Here is a 22,629-nt window from a genome sequence, read left to right as displayed (position 1 = left end):
GCATTATCATGTGATCTTACTGTTGGTTTGGATTTTTATTGGTTGATATCTTTCCTGATGTCCAAATTAGTTTAATCATGCTTCAAACACAAAAGTTGCTAAGAATGTCTGAAATAATTGAAACTACTGCATCTGCTTCAGTTATCATTAGATCTGGTTGTAATAAATCATAGATTGATAAAATCATTTAGATCGGAAAAGAACTTTACGATCACTGCATCCAACTTTTAACCCAGCACTGCCAAGTCCACCACTAAACCATGTCCCTAAGTGCCACATCTACATGCCTTTTGAATACCTCCAAAGATGGTGACTCCACCACTTCCCTGGGCAGCCAGTTCCAATGCTTGACAACTCTTTTAGTGAGGAATATGAATATTTGCTGGTTAAGTCAGTTGTGTGATCCAGCACACATTTTGAAACTTAAGGAAATACCACTCAACCATAAATACACTGTACCTCCTCTTTCTCAGATTGGTGAATGAATATATACTTGGAAGATACCCAGTTTTCTTACTTCGTTGTAATTTATAGCTTTCAGTGTACCGGGTTCCTATTATGCGATATTTTCTAGCTCAGAGTGGAAAGTAATAATAGGTCTTTGCATTTTGCTAACATGTTATCCAGTGTCAAAGTACTTAAAAGCATCAATTGATCAAAGCTTGCTGTGTGGCTGTGGAATTGGTAAGGACTCTGTTTCTGAAGTGAAACCGTCACTTAGCAAAAGAGTTGTTTACAGAAGGGTTGCAAGCATAGATACCACTCCAGATGTGTTCCTTCTATGAAGCTTTCTCCCTTTCGATATGTTTTGTGCCTGCCAAGTTTCTTACAGATTGGCACCTCATTCTTTTTCTTTTTATCTTTTTTTAAAAATAATTTTCAGTATTTACAGTGTGGTACACATATTATCAGTAGATGGTTCCTTTTAGCGACTGAACACTGTAGATGCCAAGTACAGGTGTCAGAGTTTTGAAAATGTAGGTATCTGCCTTAGCAGATTACTGAGTGCCTGTCTTAAATATTTTAGCCACCTTTCTTCCTCAAGTCTTCAGAGAGACCTGTTGTGTTCCTTCAGAGAGTGATTCATTGCTTTCACACTGAGGTTGGAGAAAGATGGGGTACCTGGTTAGTAGCACAAAACCACTTCTGAGCTCCATGATGGTGTCATGAGGCATGAGACAGGTGCTTTAGACTAGGTCCTTCACTCAGAGGACCAGGCTGAATTTTCTCCTGAGCTTGGTGACTTAGCTGAATGTATTTGCCCTCTCTCAGCTGACTGCTCTAATCAAGAGGTGAAAACAGTTTTTGCTAGATGTCTTTGTGTCCCATTATACTTAGAATCCTGGCTAAAATTTGGTCACCTGAGAAGCTGAAATAATTTTGCTTTTGATAGATACCACTCCAGATGTGTTCCTTCTATGAAGCTTTCTCCCTTTCGATATGTTTTGTGCCTGCCAAGTTTCTTACAGATTGGCACCTCATTCTTTTTCTTTTTATCTTTTTTTAAAAATAATTTTCAGTATTTACAGTGTGGTACACATATTATCAGTAGATGGTTCCTTTTAGCGACTGAACACTGTAGATGCCAAGTACAGGTGTCAGAGTTTTGAAAATGTAGGTATCTGCCTTAGCAGATTACTGAGTGCCTGTCTTAAATATTTTAGCCACCTTTCTTCCTCAAGTCTTCAGAGAGACCTGTTGTGTTCCTTCAGAGAGTGATTCATTGCTTTCACACTGAGGTTGGAGAAAGATGGGGTACCTGGTTAGTAGCACAAAACCACTTCTGAGCTCCATGATGGTGTCATGAGGCATGAGACAGGTGCTTTAGACTAGGTCCTTCACTCAGAGGACCAGGCTGAATTTTCTCCTGAGCTTGGTGACTTAGCTGAATGTATTTGCCCTCTCTCAGCTGACTGCTCTAATCAAGAGGTGAAAACAGTTTTTGCTAGATGTCTTTGTGTCCCATTATACTTAGAATCCTGGCTAAAATTTGGTCACCTGAGAAGCTGAAATAATTTTGCTTTTGATAATAAAACATAGTCCGTTTGGTACATTCTTGTAGATCAATAAAACTGTTTTACATTAGTGGACTTTTTGCTATTCTACAGAGGCAACTGTGTTGTACTGGGTTTTACACTGCATGCTTTGTTTATCTGCCTTCAATAAATGATTTCCCTCGGCAATACCTTATCCTTACATCATATTTCTAGTATCTTAGTAGCATATGTTGTATCCACTGGAGCACACTCAATAGTAATGTCTTCATGATGCTTTCTAATGTCTTGTCATCAAATTGTACATCCATCTTGTGCTTAAAGATAAACAGATAGAATTGCTGTAATCCAAAGAGCATAGCTACAGCTCATTTTGTGTGAGAGTAGCTCCAAGAACACTGCCTTTCTGTGTCTCTCAAGACCTCATTATTAAATCCGATGAGCTTTGGATCAGTTGTACTTACTAACTGTAGCAAGAATTCCTCTTTAGCTCTGTAAAATCAGTAAGTTACAGCTGATTTTTCAAAACTGTAGCAAGCTGCATTCCTCTCTTCAGGTCTAGTGAGCTTCTTGTAGGGAACACTTACTGTCTGAAGGAAGGTGAATTGTAACCAAAGTATTTCAACAAACAAGTAATTCCATGATTTAGAAATCCAAGCTTGGTGTCCTGGCTCCTGAAGTCCTGTCCTAAAACACATTGCAATAAACAGTAAGTAAAAGATGTTGCAGGATTTGCTGCTGATGTCAGTGAGAACTTGTTTCTTTTCATTTTCTTTAAACTTCTGAAAAAATATTATGTGAGCAAAAGCAGAAAATAGGGTTCTCCAGTATTTCTTTATAAGCAGCTTTGTATCTTACAGTTATTACAATTCAATAACTAGTACAGAATATATTTTGCAGAATCACAGAATAATTTATTACAACCAAATATATTTACCAACTAGATTTTTTTTAAATTACATATATAATGTTTTTATGTGAAGAAACAGGTATAAATGACTGAATCACTGCAGCTGCAAAGCACTGTATAGTAGCACAGGTAAAGAAAAATGTTACTTAAATGTGAAACCCCAGTGTCACTGGTTACTTCTGCAGTGCATGTTGGATTCCCAGAAGTGAGGCCTATGCTTTGAAACAGAGCCTTGAAGGATAGAAGCTTGGCTCAAAGTTTAGATTCAAATTTAGGTGAATGTCTGTATTCTGTATGCAAGCTTCAGTCGTGAATAACAAGCTGCAGCTGTTTGGCTGAAAAGGTAACAAAACTTGTGGTAGTCAGTCTTGTACTGACCAACATGCTTCTATAGGTAGAATATTGTATGCATTTTTCCAAAGGGTAAACAGCCTGCTGTGCTTTCAACTGTAATAACTGGTTGAAGATTTATGTTGTAGCAAATAAAATAAGGCAAAATCAGTTCCAACAGTGGTAGTGCTATGCCAATGTATATAAAAAATATACTTATGGAACCATAAATAATAATGAACCACAGTTTTTTGTGAGTAAGCACTGACTACAGATGTATTGAAGTGATTTATAACATCTGAACTCAGATCCTGAGGAAGTTCTGACTTTCATGCCTATGAATATCTTTTGATAATTATTTAATTGTTCCTGTAGGTGATGGGTTAAAGATTAGAATTTTCTGTGGAAAGCCCAGTTGGGGAAGTTGGATTATAAGATGAGACCGTGAGAATTGCACTTTTTATTAATAGGTAGTCGGGAGAGATGAATAGTTGAACGGTAGTTTGAACAGAAATTTGATACTGGTTGGATCTTTTAAGTTTACTAAAATTATTAATTGTAGTAAGAAAGCTCAAATGAATGTAGTGCCTGTGTCTTTGTGATCAAGTTTATATTTGATGGAGCAGGTATTACTATACTGATCTTAAAAAAATACCCCTCAAGACTACAAATAGCAGTATACTGAAAGTTGTATTTCCTTGGAACAGGAAATTCTATAGAAGCAAGATCTTTAATTTACATTCTTCTTTCTTGGATGAATTAAACTTCCTATGTAGTGTTGTTATTCCCTGGCATGTTGGTTGTAAACAGAAATGTTTGGGAACATTGAATGAATATATTTCAACAGAATGAACATGAGTGTTTTGCGTTTATACATAGGAGACTGTCCTTTTCAGCAGCAATTGTGGTACGGCTGAATGAAATTTGGGCTGCTAGAAGATACCAGCTGATATTAGGGACTTCCCCATGTAGATTCTGAAATAGCTCATTGGGAAAATAGAGGATATAATTAGTAAAGTAAATAATTCAAAGCAATGGTTTCTTCAGCAAAAGGTGACTTACTAGATGCTTCAAGAGCAGTGCAACATGTACGCTGCTTCAAGAGCAGTGCAACATGTACGCTGAAGTGTGTATGCCCTCTCTTAGAAAGCCCCTAAGCCCCCTCAAAATGAAGGTAAGCCACGTGGCAGTGTTATAGTTTGCCCTTAGCTGCCACAACTTCCCTTTATTGGCTTCTTGTTCTTGATGACCAATGAAATCATATTGGATATATGAATGTTCACGATAAACTTCTAAAACATCTGCATTAGAAGATTGTATGTTTCAGAGGTCAGAAGAAGGCTTAACAAAGTAAATTACAAGTTACAGTAAATTATGGACTTCACTGTCTTGGACAGACAAGAAATAAATATGCTTTATTGTTTTCAGGCAGGGAGCTATTTTTTTTATACTAAAGTTTAATTTTCAGATAACATTTTTAGTCTGCATTGGCCTAATTTTACTGGATAGATTTCATAAAGTTGGAATTTTTTTGCATTGTAAAATATCAAATTAAGGTCATTTTTCACTGGATCTATCATCTAATACTTTATGCACTTCCAGTGGTTCAGGGCAGATGAGCCAGCAAAGGATAGGACTATACATTTGGCTAAAGATACATTGGCTTGTTTCCATTGAGAGAATGTTATGTAGTGCAGTGCCCAAATGCTGCTTGAAAGGTAACCACGTAAGGTTCAGTTTATCCACCTTTGAAGATGAAAGGATTTGAACCATTTCTGGAGGGTGTGGTTGGTTTTTAGTTTGTTTTTTAACCGTATGGTCCCCAAGAATCCCAATCTGGCTCAGAACAGTAAGCAGATAAACTTAGTGGCTAGAACCCACTCTTCCTCTATTGTCAGTGAAGAGTATGCCCCTTTCACCTTTGAGATGAATTAGGGTGTGAGTGCTGTGATTTGTACTTTATGGTTTATTTCCATATTTCCAGAGCTTTTAAAATTGGTTCCAATTTATAAGGAGGATTTATGAGCCTGGAAATGTATAAAACTTCTGGATGGCTCTTAAGATCAGTTTAGGCTCTTCTCTTGAGTAATGCTATTATGATGAAATAAAAAAGCAGCCCACAAAAGTCATTATGACATAAAGCAAAATTGATTTATGGCATAGTGAATATTTTGCATTTTAGTCACCTTTCTTCTTTTTTAAGAGGAAGAAAGATTCATTAGAGAATCAGTGCAAAATGAAAAAAACAACAAAACCTCAACTAACAAACAAACAAAACCCCAACACCCTCCCAAGCAAACAAAACTCAAAGGAAATAAGGGAAAGAAAATTTGGATATCTTCTGCTGAAGAAGAGAAGCCCTATCCACATGCCACAAGGCATTCTCATATAGTTCTCTGTGGGTATTCAACAACATTTTTTTTTACTTCAGAGACCTGAAGTAAAGGTCTGTTTCCCTTTGCTGTGGCAGAGGCACTATCCTCAGCATAGACATATTTGTCATTGTTAAACTTGGAATAAACACCAGTATGCACTAATTTACCTTTGGACTTGTCTGTGATGTTGGTGACAGTCAACTTCAGTCAGTAACTGGGGATTCTCACTGTCCATCCTCAAACTAAAATCTTGACACAGTGATCTGCGCTTACATATTCAAAAAGTGACCACCCGAGTGTATGTTATTTCTGTTTATTTACTCCCATGACTTGTATCTTAAAACAAGCTTTTATTACATGAAGTTGATGAAGGTTTTATATCCTTTACAAGATGATGATTGCATCTGGAGTTAGCAGGTTAATTAGTAGCCACATTGATAATCCTGCAGTTTTCTCTTAAAAAGATATTTAGACTGATAGCAAATCTTCCCCATGGACGATTTTGCTGCCAATATGGACTGTTGATCCTACTTTGAGTATATCAGAGTATATTTTCAGTTTCCATGCATTTTAAATAGCCGTGTTTAACACTGATCATCTCAAGAAATGCAAAATAGTCTCTTACAGCCTTTTTCAAAGAGAATGAATCTTGATCATATAAATGCCAGATATTTTTATTGTTCCAGTTATGATTTTCACTGGAAGTAAGATATGAATGAAAATACGTACCTGCTATACTCACTAGTTTTCATATTTCTCCTAGCTGTAATTTTTTTTTTCTTTTTGGAAGGAAAAGGTGTGCAGGCTTGGTGTAGAAATGATTTAGAGTGCTGGCATTAGCATGGTCAATTAGTAGACCTTTTACAAAATTAGTTTGATATTAAACTGCATTGAAAAATGTCAAACCTTTGTGCAAAGCTTTCCCTCTCTCCTTCCCTAATCCCGTTGCTCCTCTTCCCCTCAACACCACTTCCTGCCAACCCCAGGAGTTAGTGTTTTGTAAAGATTTTAAAGAAAATGCAGTTTTTAAGAGCATGAAAGTAGTTTTCTTTAGGTTAAGTCTTAATGTGAGAACATAGTAGTACTTAGCTACGCAGTTCTTGGCTCTGAGGCTTAAACAAATGTGGTATCTTTATGTTTGTATCTTACGATAAGAGGCTGCGCCCCACAAAGTCTGAGATTTGAAAAATATTCAGTTGTAAGTACAAAGGCTTAGGAATGTCATGATGGAGGCCTGCGGAGTGCTTGAGGAAGTGAGCACCATGAGAGAGTCTGGTGGCGGAGAAAAAAGGATGCTTATTTTTTTGAAGACAGATCCAAATTTCTGTTTACAACCTCCCCCACCCCCCTGTTGCTTTCTTTTCGAAGTTAAAAAATTAAAACCAACCAAATGGATTCCTTCATCTGGTATTACCTGTTTTGGTGAAGGCACATATATATGCTGGTTTGTACTGTGTCCTACTCCCTGAAATTTGATATTGCTTGCCAGAGAAAACTGGAAGGACATCTGAAGGCATTAACTGGCAACAAAATAACCCTTAAGGATGTTTCAAGCCTGGATATTGATTATGAGGAAAAAAGTCCTATTCTGAGTGTTTCTTTTGCTGAGACATCAAGAAAACTAAGATGTGTACTTAAAAAAAAATAAATCCAAAAGCCTTGTGTAGTGACATGATAACAATAGTTTCTCCAGTAGTATTGGCATACTAGTCTAATATTATTGATAGTCATTATATATGAATCCACTGTAAAATGCTTAAAATTAAAGCTTATTGAACCTTTGTTTTTGGTGGCATTTGAGTGGCAATGGTGGCAGAGAAAATGAGGAGGAAAGTAAAACATGAGAGAGAGTTATTATCCAATGAAAACGAACATCAGCTTCTAACTGCATTCCATGGCCTGATTTTCTTACCTTGCAAATCTTTAAATATTTTCAAGTTCTTTGCACAATCTGGGGAGATAAAGGCACAGTTTCTCTCCTTAATCTTCCGCCCCAGAAGTAACAAAATACTGTAATGCATAGTGACACTTCATATTGCAGGCTATAGTGTTTTAACACTTCTATTTTTAGTAGCAGTGTCTCTTCTATAGAGATGTCCGTCTTGAAAATGCAATTGTTTTCAGAACAATTTCTGTTGCCATATGGCATGACAATGTTCTACAGCCTGTGACAAGCAGTGCAGTGAGCTGTTTTTAGTGTTTCCTTTTGTATTATTAATCATGGTTGACTGTGATAATCTATAGTGCTAATGTATTTTCTACTTCGATTTCAAACTGGTTCTCTTCTTCTAAAAAGCAGTCTTGAACTTGACAGTTTGTAATAGTACCACTTACTTAAGTTGGTTGTCTGTGTGCCTGTAACACATAACTTCTGATTTAACCTGTAGTTTAGTCTTGAATACTTGTTCTATGCCAAGTGTCATGAGTTCTCTCTTTTTCCAGAGCTCTCTGTGGTGTGACAGTCTTATGTCATGTTTGCTATTTTCTGCCTTTTTCATCAGTATGAAACAGAATCTATATGCAGAATTTGTATTCACCTTCTACTCACCATAGTATCAGAAGATGTAAATAAATAAAAAAAGGGTTCTCAAAGGATCAAGCAGTAAGCTATCTGAGTAACTGTTAGATAATTTAAAGGGTCATGACAAAAGGCTGTTAGTGTTTGAAGGACTGAACATCTAAAACAAACAAGAGCAGCTATAATGAAAAGGAATGGATAAAATCTGATTTTTGTGTTGAACATTAGGCAAGATGCTATAGTGACTTCTTTTCCATTAAGGAACAATAGTTTTAAGGAAGTTGCGTAAAAGCAGAGTCTTGATCTTTAAAGCTGATATGGGTAAAGTATGGTAACAATATCAGAGAATCAGTTCTGTGTTTCCAGGTCTTACTGGCATGGTTTAATTGGCCTTCTACAGGCTGAGTTCAGTGATACTGAATTGAGTTAACTAATTGTTATTCTTTTATAAATACCATGTGCAACATTAAACAAAATAATGCAGTGGATCTTGTGTGATTACTAAACATATTGGAACTCTAAGTGTAGAACTTTTAACAGTTAAGCAGATAATGTGTATATGTCGTGCATTATATGTATATATAATATATATATTATAAAAACCATGACTTCCAGTATTACAGAAGTTCAACCTTGGATTTCAGTGCGCAGGAGCCAGGTTTATAAGAAACTTAGTTCACAGTAAATTTAAGTTTCAACATACATATAAATTGAGCTTTGGCTTTCTAGGGATGTGCTTGTCCATGCATGAAGAATGTCACATGGAGAGTGTTGGTGAAGTTTTCACAGGGTTAAAATAGAACACCATCAGACAGAAGAAATGCGCTTAATGGTGTAGAACTGGAGGAAATATGGAGTGAAGAACTTGCCTAATGTAGAGTCAAAATTGACGTGGCCCAAACGCAGTGTTGCTTGCGTTCATGGATCTGTTAGAACTATTGCCTCGATGCTAAAAATGCTCTGTATGTAATTAAAATCTCACTAGAACTTTTGCTTTTGATTTGATCATTCTGGAAGAATTCAAGAATATTCTTTTTACTTTTTCACCTTTAAGGCTATTTGATGCTGGGGTTGGAAGTGCTAGAATACTACAGAGTGCTCTAGTGGGTTGGTTCTTGATGAGATAGTACAAGAAAATCTGCAACATCTCCAGTATTACAGAATCACAGAATGGTTGAGCTTGTAAGGGACCTCTGGAGGTCATTTTGTCCAATCTCCCTGTTCAGACAAAAGGTCACTTAGACATATGGTAGTACCTATGGCAGGAAATTAAAAAAAGGGTCAATTATCTGCTGGGAAATGTTTTGGCAAAATACATTTTTTCTCATTAAGGGGAACTACATTTGACAAGTCTGTTGGGGAAAAGTTGTAGTTTATTTTGTGGCTTAGTTGTTTAGTCATTATGTTGCCATTACGTCTTGATATACCAATAGCAGCAGTACAAAATGGTCACTTATTTGCGTTGTAAAACGACACAATCTGATAGTAGCTATACAGGTTTTATTTTTAAATGCTAATAGAAACAGGAAACAATCTTGTGATGTAAGAATCCTGAGATGTTTCCATAAATATTCAATGCCATGTGTAAGGATTTAAAATACAAAATGAGAAAAGTCAGTACCAAAATTTAGTAGCAGTGAATGTGTCATGGACTAAACATTTTAAAAAGAATGAAAAATAGGGCTAAGACCTATAAAATGATATTCCAATCCATACCTATTTTTTACAGTTGCTTCGTATACCACACCTTTTAAAAATATTTAGCTTCACAGAAAAAGGTTTTAAAAGTATGTGTTTTGTCAGTTAAGGTGCTTCTAAATATTTAGAAGCTAATTTCCTTTGAAAGTTAATAAGCATAATTTAGTTTCTTAGTTTTATTTTTGGACAGCCCTAGCAATTTTAAGATTATTTAGGGTAATCTGCAAGTTTTATAAAATAGAGCACTCCAAATTGATGATGCAGCTTGTATTAATTGAACTTCAAAAGGCTTCAGTGAAGTGTGAAGTTTTAGTTGGAAGATGAAACTGTCACTTCCATGGAGGTGCAGGTATTTACTCCTTATGTGAGAGAAAATAACAAATAACTCTTCAGAATTTCTTTTTTAAGAGGGGGAAAACCTTAACCAAATCAAAATTTAGGCCATATTTTGATAATCAAATTGTAATAGTAGTAGAGCCAGTAAACTTCTCAAATGAATAAGATAACAACAAGACTCAGCCTGAAATAAGATTGCCCCATTTAAGTTTGTCATGTAGAATGAGGTATTAGGAAGGTAGAAAGTAGAAGTGAAAAATGTTCGCAGAACTCCTGTTTGCTATGAAAGAGAAGATGGGTTATTGACTCATCATTGCCAAAGCATCCAGTGGTCTAATTTGTAGTAGTTGTATTATTCCACAAGTTGGTTCAGCAAAACAACAATCATGGTAAGAGCAGAGGAGAATGAATTCTTGTTTTGATTTCATGCTTATTGCTTTGAGATTTACATAGTCTCATAATAATATTTACCAGCCATCTGGTTTAGAGAGGAAAAACTTTTTTTTCTTACTGGAAAGGCTAGGACATAGCATGCACCATTTAAAAGCTCATTGTCTGGAAATGACATAATGACTTTGTGTTTTCAAATTATTAATTAGCGATTACCTCGGAAAACCAGCAGGTTATGCCAGCTCTAGAGGAAATGCAATGTGTTTTGCAGAACCTCGCAGTTCCTACCAGCAAGAAATCAAATTAAGGTAGTAAAAAAGCGAGCAGGGTTATTAAAGAAGTCAAGTACCTTGTAGCATACACTTCTAGTTTATTTTAAAAAGTGTAGTTTGCTTATTTGTATTTTTGGGTTTATATACCTGTATGCATAAAGATATGTTAACTGTGTCACATAAATGTTGTTATTTTTCAGTAAATCCTGTTGTGTCTGTGACTGAGACTACAGTATGCTTATATTACATATTTCTGATGTGATGATGAAAGTCAGTTTTTTTCATGGTGATTGTAAGATGTACATGCTGATGAAGTAGATATTAGTAGTTCATGATATTGTCGGTTATCACAATAAATGCTGTAATGCTCTTGTTCTTTGAAGATCTTAAAAAAAAACAAACCACATTGAATCCTTATGGTGCACCATTGTAAACTACAGCAAATATTGTCATTGTAACTAATCATAACTCATAATTTGGCAGGCAAAATGAGATCTGAATGTCCACAGAGAAGAAACTATGAATTAATATTCCTTTGCAGTGGACCCTCAGGTTGGGATTGCTTTACTGGAGGGGCACTCTTGATGCCCAGTCTGTGACTTGTTGTGACATTTTGTTCCACCTGACTTCTCAGATTGTTTGGTTTCTATTTAAAATACAGGTTATTAATTTCTCTTACAACGTGATCTAAAGATTTAGTTCTAATTTGAGACCCTTCATTTTTGTTCTGCATATTGATAAACTCTATTACAGGATTAAAAACAGTGAATCCCCTGTAGTTATTTGAAATTCAAAGCTCTAAGAATATAACTAATTACATGATTCTATAGCTTTTACATTCTGTTAAGTAGTATTTTTATTATATTTGTCAAATGATAAGAATCTTACTAAGCTAAATTACCATTCGCTCTAGTATGCATCTACTAGACAAAGATCATGAAGTTTGAGGTTTAGCTAATTCCTAACATCTCAGTTTTCCTTTCCTGTTACTTTACAACTACCTGTTGCATAAAGCATGGTGTTTTTTTCCATTTGTGTCTGTTATATCATCTGCTGTGTATTTAAGTTTTTCCTTTAACTTTGTCATTGAGTTATGGATACTTTAGGTGTGCTTACTTTTTATTGATGTTTAACCCATATTAGCACTGAATTCTATGTACAAGTACTGTAGATTTGATAATGTTATTAAAGATTGAATTTGGGCTTTCGGGCTCATTTTTCTGCAGTATTCTGTTTAGCTTATACTAAAAAAAGGGGGGGGGGGGGGAAGCAATAATAATTCAAAGAGAAATAGCAACATGTGAGAGAAGTTATGAGTTCATTGCTGATTTCTGGACCTTGAAAGTCCAGTTCCCTTTTTTTGAGTTAATTGCATGACGACATACAGAGATGAGAGACCAGTTTCCATCTGAGGAAGTGCAGCTAGAAACAAAAGATGAACAGGAATAATCTTCGGCTACATACAGAAGTAGGAAATATTAAATAAACAGAGGAAAAAAGACCCCTTAATTTTCTATAGCGGTATAGGGTGCCTTTGCTGTATGAGAAAAATGTAAGGATTTTGTATTGAAACTGGGGATGTAAAATTATGGTGAGTAATGAGTATATATTCCTCTGATCCCTTAATGTACTTGATGTGAGATTCTGCTTTCATCGTAGCTAACATGCTGGCCATTAAATACACTGCAGCAGCATCATTAGTGGCTTCAAAGTGCTTCTCTTGCATGACATTTTTCCCTCCAGCAGGTGAGTGAGACCAGTGATTAGCAAATACCAGTATCTATCCCTCACTACTCATGTGATTGCTAGGGAAGTTCCGTGTTTGGAGTAAAGGATGCATTGGAGTTGGAAACAGAGCGTGAACTTTTTCTACTTTCATTGCTCTGAAAAGCTTTATGCTCTGAGCATGACTTGGCCATGTGCAAGATAAAATTCATCTTATTTGGGGTATAGTGTTTGAAACAACTTTGCTATAGTGGTTGTTGGTAAAGGAGATAGGCTGTAGAGAATGACTTCTGAGTAGCTATGCATTTGAGATACTGAATGATGAGATTAGGACACATAAGAACCTTCTGTTGCTTACCAGTATCACAGTTTGCTATGTCTGGAGGAAAGGATTCACTGAAAATTTCTGGATCCTGAACCCTCAGAGGATTTCATTAGGCTGTTTGGAGCAGCATGATGTAGATGTTGCTTAACAGATGTTGATTGCTGGGTGTAGACGGGTCTATTGGACTAGAGACCATTGAAGGTCCCTTCCAACCCAAACTATTCTATGATTATATTCCTTGTTCTCCTAGGTTCAGCAGAAACCCTCCCCAGATCCTACTAAATTGCTCCTTTAATTTTCATATACTTTATTGGACGTAAAATGAAAGAGGAGGAGGAGAGAATTTCCTTTATTGGAGAGGTGAATATCAAAACTTAAAATACTTTACCTGTAAAAACCAACAGGAACATATATTAAAAAGAGTTCCAATTGTCTCATACATTTATTATTTTTACACAGTTGTATAGATATAAAAAATCAGTGATACTTACTGTATATGTAAGAAGCATCAAATATTTGTATTTTTATTATATATATATAATTTTAATGAAAGACACAGAATTAAGAAGCCATTTTTCTTACACAAATGATGTTTTTTTTTTTTTAGTCCTGTAATAAAACCCCAAAGCCGACAACAATCCAAAACCCAAACTTTTTTTCATACTTATATAACTTAAACAATCCACTGGAACTAGATAATATTTTCACCAATCTTAGCCATTTATCAGGGGGCAAATTACATTGCTAGTATTTCAAATTAGATTGCCAATAGTTTCTAAAATTATTTTATAAAAGTTAGCAGATAGGAATCATAGAGAAATAAATGATGGGTTTAAAAAGTATAAAAAATTACCATAATCCAGGGAAAAAATGCTTCAGGGATAATATTTCTCTATAAGCAAACAGGAAATTTTCCTTTTTTTGCTGTTACTTTTAAGAAAACTACTGATAAACTATCACTGCAAAATTATTTGTAATGTAGAAGGTTATTTGCGAGCATCACCGATCCATTTCTGAGAGCTTTATACCAAACTCCAGTTTGCTTTGTAGGCCTTAGGTAAAATTTTCCCTTGGGTATGGTATTGAAACAGGATACTTGTTACCTCTGTTGTTCTCTTCCTCCTCTTGTACTATGAGAAATGCACAGAAGAGCATCTGCTGTGAAGTTCTTATGACTGTAGGTAGATTAAGACAGCTAAGAGAGGGAGTAAATAGTCTTCTCACTCTGTATCTTTGTGCTTGATAATATATCTATAAAAAGTTGTTTCTCCTGATTTCTTCTGCATACAAGAAGTTACAACCTTGACTGAGATGCCACCTTCTAACAAGTATTTACAGAGAAGAGTTCATTGTCAGTTTCAGAAGTTGCAAGTGTGGCTGCTTAAATTAGTAAATAGGTGATCAAGATGGGACAGTAGTAGGAGGAATGGGCTACATCGATGAGCAAGTACAGTTTATGAAAATATTTTTGTCGTTGTTAGCACTTGTTAATAGTTTCAAAAACCTGGTTTCAACTAGAATCAACTTCTCTTTGAAATATGTCCTGTGGGAAAGTAATTGATGATTTGGGGGGTGGGTTGGTTTTTGTTTGGTTTGTTCGTTTGTGACTATTTCTCTTTTCTTGCTCTCTGATAAAATAGACCAATGTTTGTTCCAAAACAAGCAAAAAATCAAAGTGCTGATTCCACCCTAAATATTGTAGACAAAAGAAAAGAAATACTCAAGAACCAACTTATGCAGCTTACTGTCCATTCACAGACACTAGATGTGCTCTTCAGTGCTCACTTTCAGTGCTTTTCATTGAATGCTTAAGCCTTGAACATGCCAAAATGTTTTAAATTGGGAAATTTATACGCACAACTTGCTTATGTGAAAACACAGTAGAAAACAGTAATTTCAGTTTTACTGTGAGGTAAACTTCTGCCTGGAGATTGACTTACCTGAATTTGCTGAACTGACACCTTGCGTTTCAATGCTAGCTCAGGTGCATTAGCCCTGTATGATAAAAAAATCACAATTATTTTTTAGCCATTAAGACAGGCCTTGTACATTTGTCTTAATGACACTGCTTGAGTTAAGCAAAGTAGACATAGGAAGTAAGTTTAAATGCACATTTAATTGTGACAAGGTAATGCCTATTGTCTCAAATTTTTCCATTAAATCTGGCAAGAACTGACTGGTGAGACGTACAAAATGTCTGAAGTAGCCTGTGTCTGCTCAGGTGAGGGATCATCAGAAGCAAAGATCTGGCTTCCCAAGGACATAAAAAGATCTTTAGGGGAGTCCACTAAAAAAACCTTCCTTGTGGGACTGAGGCTCCTAACTTGCTGAAAGATATGATACAGTTCTCCTTGCATATATAGGTGTTGAGAAAATTTTAAAGTTTGGGCATAATTGGCTATTGTGTATTCAGGAAGGAAAACAGGAACTGAATCAAGATCAGTGACTGTACAGTAGGTGACTTACGGGTACAAAAAACTCCTCCCCCTTCTTTTCTAGTTTAAATCACGTTCTGTATTTCAATTACCCACTTTACCCTAGAGCAAGAGCAGATACTGTTATTTCCATTATTTTTCCAAATTATATAGATACATCATAATTAATACTTTGTGAAAAAGCCCTTCCCAGGATGAAACTTCTATCACTTATTTGTCAGAAGACAGAACAATATTGCTAATTCTAGAAGATCCAGATAACCTTCTGTTTTATTCTTTAGAGTATTGAAACACACTTTGTAGGTTTTATTTTCATATAGTGGCATGGGATCAGTTAAGATGCCTCTGAATTCACACCCTTCACTGCTGCCAGTTCTGCAGTCACTTTGGCATCGTAGAACTATGGAATTCGCTATTAAAACTTCCACTAACCTTTATTCCAGGGAGTAGGAGTTCCAGAATGAAGTTGCAGCTATTAAGTCTTCTGTACTGTCACTGGTGCATTACATCTTAAAAAACCCTGGCATTTAGAGACACACATAGAAAGATCCGTACCTTGAGGGTTTTCTAGTATGGCAAAGCTGACTGCCAGCAGGTAGGAAGATTTGAGGAGGGGAAGATTCTGTGCCCTTTATGACAGTTATATTTTAAAACAATTTCAGTTCTTCAGCAAGTACGATCTTTTATGATTATTTCTGCCTACACATTGTGCAGTAACAGTGCTCATATTGAGGTAAAGTTGATAAAGCCTCAGATTCATCTGCAGGATAAATTTCTGACTTCTGTAAGCCATACAAAGTGCACTTTGCAAAACAGAGCCCCAACAGTGAAAGAATTGCTGTGACTCTTTTATGGATAAGGTTATTAGAGTACTAAACCTGTATTTCAGCCTGAACCCCTACTTGAAAACTGAGGTCTGATATTCAACCATAGCTCATGCAGCTCATGTTTTGTGCATATCTTCCTTTTTTTCCCCATGCAAATGAAACTTTGGCATTAATGGTACACTCGCATACTGTTTTTTGAAATTAATGTCTCTCTAAGCATGTTTTGAATGGTCAGTTTTCCATCATTTCTTAATATTGATTGATTAGAAATACTCCAGACTTGGCTCTCAGAGCAAACTGGCTATAGGCACAGTCAGTTTTGTTCTTGGGCAGCGGTAGGAGAAAAGAAGACAAGAGGGTGAATGAAAGTGAAGTTCCAAATTAGGGGAACATTTAAAGGTCTTTGAAAAGTTTATATACAGGCACAGTTAATGCTGTCATGTACCAAAGTGCCAAAAGACCTAGCAGTAAGGAATATTAATCTACTTTTATAAAATCAAAGGGTTCATATTTTTTGCTGTAAAGAAACAATTTGAATAAAATTTGACCCTTTCTACAGTAGTCCGTGGGTCAAATTGAGCCTACTATTAAAATTCTCTAATATCTTTCTTGTATTAGCATTTCAAAACTCAATTTAAATATTCACAGAGCTCTTTTTTTTAATAAACTTAACAAAATTCAGGTAATTTCCTTCAACTTTCTTGATTGAAGGAAGGCAGTAGGTACAGATATAAAAAAGATGTACAGCTACGAGCAAAACCTGAAATCAATTATATATAAGAAATAACATAACGCATGGAAAGAAATTAATCAAAAGGAAAAATTTCTGCTGTATGATTTTCTTGGTCTGCTACCTGCAGGCAAGGAACGTAAATGAAAAAAAAAAAATCAGCATTCTTCTTACAGATAAGGGAAGAATTAATAAAAATGTCTCCTTCCTACCAGATCCCCTGATGCAACTTATGTTAAAAGTGAGTGGCTGCAGGAAGAACTTACGTGTTTAAAAGTGTAACTCCTTTTTTTTTGGCTACAGAACTATACTCTTATACTTTATCTTGTTGTTAAGTTCAGTTACATCAGGTTAGTATGGATTTATAGCATCCAAAGAGCAGCTCTTTTCCATTCCTTTTTCTATTAAGTTGGTAGTTAAATCGTGGTCATAAAGTTTCTCCCAGGCTGAATGTGAGAAATGCTTCATTCTACTCGGGGGCCACAAATGAAGATGTCAAGAGTTGTTGCAGTCTTCCAAACTGGACAAGACTTGTGAACTTCATCCAATTTACATAACAGGCTGGAGAGATTCAGCATGCACAGGTAGCATTGCATCTCTTGAGTATAGCTGTAAAAACATAACAGGGATGACAGAAATAATTTGGTTAAGCTGAATAGAAAACTCAATGGACTGAAGAAGGAGATGTTTCAGTAGAAGTGGGAGTGGTTTGTTTGACAAATATTGACCTTACTAAGAAATATGTTTAAGGGTTTGTTGTTTGGGTTTTTTTGTCCTAATCTCATTTCCCAGTTTGCACTTCAGTCACCTACTGCCAATAGCATGTTTAATTTTAAATTTATTCCTGTGGTGATCAGTTTGTCAAGATTAGGTATCTCTGTCTGCCACCTAACTGAAGCGTACTTAGGCAATGTCTTGTCCTTTTCTCACTACTTTCATGTAATTACACAATTTAAAACATTTCCAGTTCTCCCAGGGAGGAAGGGAGAGGCAATATTTTTTATGATGAAATTTGAAAATTGGGATCTTTATTAGCTAGAAGCCAAAAAAGAGAAGTAGAGTGGATGGTCATCGGCTCTTGTTGTTGGGGTTGGGGGAGCAACTAGTTCAGTAGGAAAAAATTTCATATTATTTTATTATCATCTGTTATGTTGGCTGCTGTTGTGTACTTCCCTTTCTGTATTTGATCTAGATACCTCTAGTAGAACATTCTCCTTCTCAGAAGAATATTTAATGCCTCAGTGATTGAACAATTCCAGGCAGTCCTAGGGCTTGACAGAAATTGTAAATTTATTCTATCACTACAGCATATATTCATCTCATACTTTATCAATTCATCTCATATTTTATCAATCTTCACCCTGGTTGAACATACAAGGTATGAAATGTTTGAGCCTGGACACTTAAAAAGTCTTTCCAAACTCATGAGAAGGCCAGCTTCCCAGCAAGGAATTAGGGAGTATATTTTTGCTAATGTCTTGTAAAAACTTCTCTGAAAGGAGAAGCTGGATTGTTTCTGTTGTGATTGTTCAGATCACTGCTAAGCTTGTCTCCAGGCTGTCATAAAAGCCTAGGCTTTGGAAACACCCATTCCTTTCAGTTAACTGTATGGCTGAAGAAGTAGCTAAGAAATCTTGTACAGAAATCTTCCCACAAGGAAAAGAGCTCTGAACTGCTGTGGGGTGTCCTAACCCCAGCTGCCAGATTCAAATGAAATAAGTTGAACCCTCTTTAATACTTTTAATGTTCCTGACTGAATAATGTGAATCAGTATAAAGTATTTGCCTGCTGTTTTTCTTACGTGATTGTATTTAGAAGAAAATGCTCTTGAAACAGGAGACAAATTTTTCTCAATTTATTTTTCTGAAGCTTTTCCCTCTGTAATCAGACAGCATCACATACCTGGATTTTACTATAACCTAAAGATAATCTGTGTGTGGCAGCATGTTTTCTTAGGAAATATTAGATGGATCCCACAGAACATGCATGATGTTGATCCAGTGAATTTCAGGCCTCTCTGATTTATTGGAGTTGTTATTATTTAGTGCTACTACATCTAATTATACTCATTAACCTCTCCCCAGCCACTCACTGGCAAGTATTGTAGGCTTTCTGAAGCATTCTTAATTTGTTAAGAGCACTGATTTATGTTGCTGCTCTGGGAATGTAGGAGAATATTGGTAGGTGGAAAGGAAACTAAGCACTTAACATTTTCATGAAATAATTATTTCAACGATACTTTCCCACTGTAGGATACATGAATTTTAAGTGCAGAGCACTGGACAGGAAAGCGTATAACCATGTGCTTAATCTGAGCCTGCGTTTAAGTGGTTTCATTTAGGGAGAATGCTGATAAATTTGACTATGAGAAATGAATACAGAACTTCCCCAGTTTTATGTTATAGAATTTCCATTATTTCATTATGGTTACAGTACCATAAAACTGAAGTAATGCATTGGTGTATCAGGACTTAACATGCTCAGGGTGTCCAATGCTCAAATTTGTGTTCTTAGGAGTTTTTGTTGTAGCAAAAGCATCTTTTGTGGAGTGCAAACCCTTTGGTGGTTCATTCTTACACCTTTCCATGTTATTGAAATTCCTACAGTGTTGATTTTGTTTTGTTTAGCTAAACATGGCCTATCCTTTCAAGTGATGAGGTAGCATCTGTTACTCATTGTGTAAATATTGCCACTTACATAGCTATCTTTTTGTGTTTGTATCTAGGTTTCTGCATTTATATTTAAGTATATGACTTTGAGAAAGATTTATATATCTTTTTAGCATTTGATACATTAATAGTGCTAAAAAATATGTCCTTGAGTGTCTGTAAATCTGGTACAAATTAGGGAGCACAGTTCAGATTTCCCCATACTGCACTGCCAAGTGGCCTCAATCAGAAGTAATTTTCTCCATGAAGGCACATGCAGCTCACTCCTCAGCCTTTCCTCAGTAGATATTGTTATTTGTATCAAATTATATGTGGTTTTTCAAAGTGGACTACTGTGTCCACTAAGCCATACAGATTTCTGCCACATTGACTCTTTCGTTCCTGTCACTAAGTGTGCTGTTTTCTTCTTCCTCTTGTCTATGTTATTTGAAAAAACATTGAAGGTGTATGGGCATATCAATAAATATTAATGAAATAAAGTAAGTACCAAGAAAATAACAAACCTTTCAAAATTCCTGTGTCGTGTATTTGCTTGTTTTATAAAGGAAATATATTTTTCAGAACCACATGCAAAATCTTCAGTGAAGTAATGCAGACTTCTTTTGCCTTCTGTACCCCCATTTAAGATGAGAGATTGAGTTTTTACCTAGTGCATTTGGGAATTCTTAACTGTATCTAGCTAATCAGAAGTGTTTCAGAATCACCTCTTTTTGGATTACATCACATTCTTCTATAAAGTGCTAGTGGGAATAGAATTGCTTACATGAAAAGACAAACATCTAGAATATCTCAGGAATTAACTATTCAACCAAATTCTTAAACCATTTCAGTTTGAAATGTTACTGTTTTTTTTTTAAGCCTAATCATATCTCAGAGTTGTTTATTGTCAGATCACTGTGACATTCAGATGAATTTCAGTAGTAGGAATTATTTGGATTTGCATTGCAGTGTCGTTATGGCAGTTGTTGGTTGTAAAGTCACACTGATCAGCAGTTATTGAAAAGGATTTTTCATCAGAACAGAGATGGAACCTTAACCCTGTTCCAGTTGAAATAAAAGCAAACAGGGTACCTGTTGTGCCATAAGTGCTTAATAACATGATTGGTCTAAATAATGAGTGTAATACTAAATCAATAATTTAAAAGAAATGCAGAAGTATAATAACTAAATTAAGTGATTAAGCTGTATTTGGACTGTTGAAGGTAATTTATCAACATAATAACAATTGGGAAAAAAAGCACTATAAGGGGAAACAGTTGACAAAAACTATTATTTTTAAAGACTTAATTTTGTCTATATGATTCTGTATTTTAAAGGATTTTAAATTGGGGAAGAAGTTGAGTAAATGCTAGGTAGGTTGTTCCCCAAATGGAGAAGCTAGTAAAATTTAAAACCCAATCTATATGTTTTTAAACCAAATAATTTCTTAGTTCTCTAGCTGTCTTGATTTACCCATATCAGTAAGAGGCTTCTGGAAGCACATGGCCAAATTAGGGAAACATAAGCCTGCAGAGTTTATGTGTTTGCATTAGTTAAGAATATGTAATTGCATATGATCTTTATTGTGAGGTTCTGAAAATTTATTTTTATTCATTGTCTATTTATGTGCAAGTAGTTAGATGGAGTAGTCAAGAATAGAGTTCAGTCTGTTTATACTTACTAGTAAGTGGCTGTTGATTTTACTATTTAACCTGCTCAGCGTTTGAATAATAATTAAAAATAGCCACAGAAATCAGATGTTGATAGTTCACATGAAACTAGCAACCAAGAAGTACCTAATTTTGCTGTTACTCTTGTGCGTTGGTCTTATTCGTGTTGAACAAAGCCTTACTCTTTACTTAAAGTTACCAGTTTATAGCTCTAGGCATGAGCTGATTGTATTTGAACACTTAAAAGATGACTCAGGATAAATATGACAGAATTCGTCCCAAGGATCAGGTTGTAGATGGATGATTTAGACAAGGCAGCAGCAGCCTGAAACCTAAAAGAAATATTTATGCACTGATCTGTCAATTTCAGCAGAAGTCATGCTGTTTTTTTGAGTGCGGGGTCTGATGTTAGTCCCTGAGGTGAGCTGTTTAGTAAATCTCTGATGTGTGCCCATATGCGACTGCATAAACATCACTGGCTTTTGTATGTGGGTTGGCATATGCAAAGCGAAAGCTGGCGTGGATGCATACATGCCTCTGATCTTACTTGGAGGCGACAGTCATTACATTCCTGTTTTCAAATGCTTGGACATGTAACTTTAGGAAGTGTTACATGCCTGTTCATAGGTAGGATGTATCTATGGAAGTATTTGTCAAGAATTTTTTTCAGTCTGAGATTTCCTTAAAAAATAAAGACCTAACTCACAAAATGACAGGGTTTTGAACCTGTGCTGTTGAGCTGGTTTTTCTTCTGCCTTCTTGGAAACAGTGTCAATGGAAATTATGACGTGTGTGTTTCCACGACTGCTGCAAATAAAAGCATACCAACTGCACTTCTTTTCTTAATTAATGTGTGGTGATTATTAGCCTGTTGATTATGTACTGATGAGCTGATCAAACAAACTGGTTTAACATCTAGAAACAGACCTAAATGTCATGTACACATGCCAATTGAATTACTTGCAGATACTTTGCATTTGCTGTGTTTTAGAAGACACTTATTGAAAAAGTCGAATGACAAAGAGCTAGTCATTCAGCAGGAAATTGACAAATTGACTTACACCGAAAGACTGGCTGAAGTTTACATTTTTTTCCCCCCAAATTTAAAATATTTTGAAAACTTTTTAAAGGCATGTGGCTGCTTTTGAAAACATGTCATTTAGCCATCTTTATACATGGCAGAAATGTACTTTTCCTTAAAATAGCATATTTTTGTGTTTCATTGTATTTGCTTGTCCTTCCTAGTTTATTTATCCAGATATTACCAGGAGTGCACATCAATAAGTGGCTCTACAGATAATGTCACATATTGATAATGTTATAAAATATGAAAAGTAATTTTTGATAGTTTGTGCAGAACCACTTGTGCTTTCATTTCTGCTGTAAAACTGGACACATGAAAGATGCCAAATCTGCCCATGTTTAGCTGCAGTGCACTGCTCCAGT

Source organism: Melopsittacus undulatus, chromosome 1, assembly GCF_012275295.1.
Source record: "Melopsittacus undulatus isolate bMelUnd1 chromosome 1, bMelUnd1.mat.Z, whole genome shotgun sequence".
Taxonomy (NCBI): Eukaryota; Metazoa; Chordata; class Aves; order Psittaciformes; family Psittaculidae; genus Melopsittacus; species Melopsittacus undulatus.
The sequence above is the reverse complement of the archived record's forward strand: the minus strand, read 5'-3'. Positions refer to the sequence as shown.